Source organism: Salmo trutta, chromosome 7 (genome assembly GCF_901001165.1).
Source record: "Salmo trutta chromosome 7, fSalTru1.1, whole genome shotgun sequence".
NCBI lineage: Eukaryota > Metazoa > Chordata > Actinopteri > Salmoniformes > Salmonidae > Salmo > Salmo trutta.
In genome coordinates this window covers 57,909,068-57,909,448 of record NC_042963.1, presented here as the reverse complement: position 1 = coordinate 57,909,448, position 381 = coordinate 57,909,068, and positions in this window count along the sequence as shown.

Here is a 381-nt window from a genome sequence, read left to right as displayed (position 1 = left end):
ATCCAGTCAAACAAAGGGCATTTCATTTATGAATGATTCATTTATCATGGTTAGAATAATGTACAACCTCCAAGGATATAATCAATACCTTGGGGGAGTTAGGTTACTAATAGCGAATGTTATTGTCAGGGCTGTAGATACATATGAAGACACCAAGGTCCAGACCTCAGTCAGTTTTTTGTAATAAAATAAAATATATAAATATATTCTAACTGTCAACAGTAAGTTCAGACCCCGACTGAGTTCCTGCTGACAGTTAGTATAGTGGAACACACAGGGTGCCATTTCCAGACTTGGTTGTGCATCTGTAGTATCCCTCTTGTTATATATCACTCACTGACAGGCACTCAATTAGCCCATGTCAGTTAAAATGTTTTACAC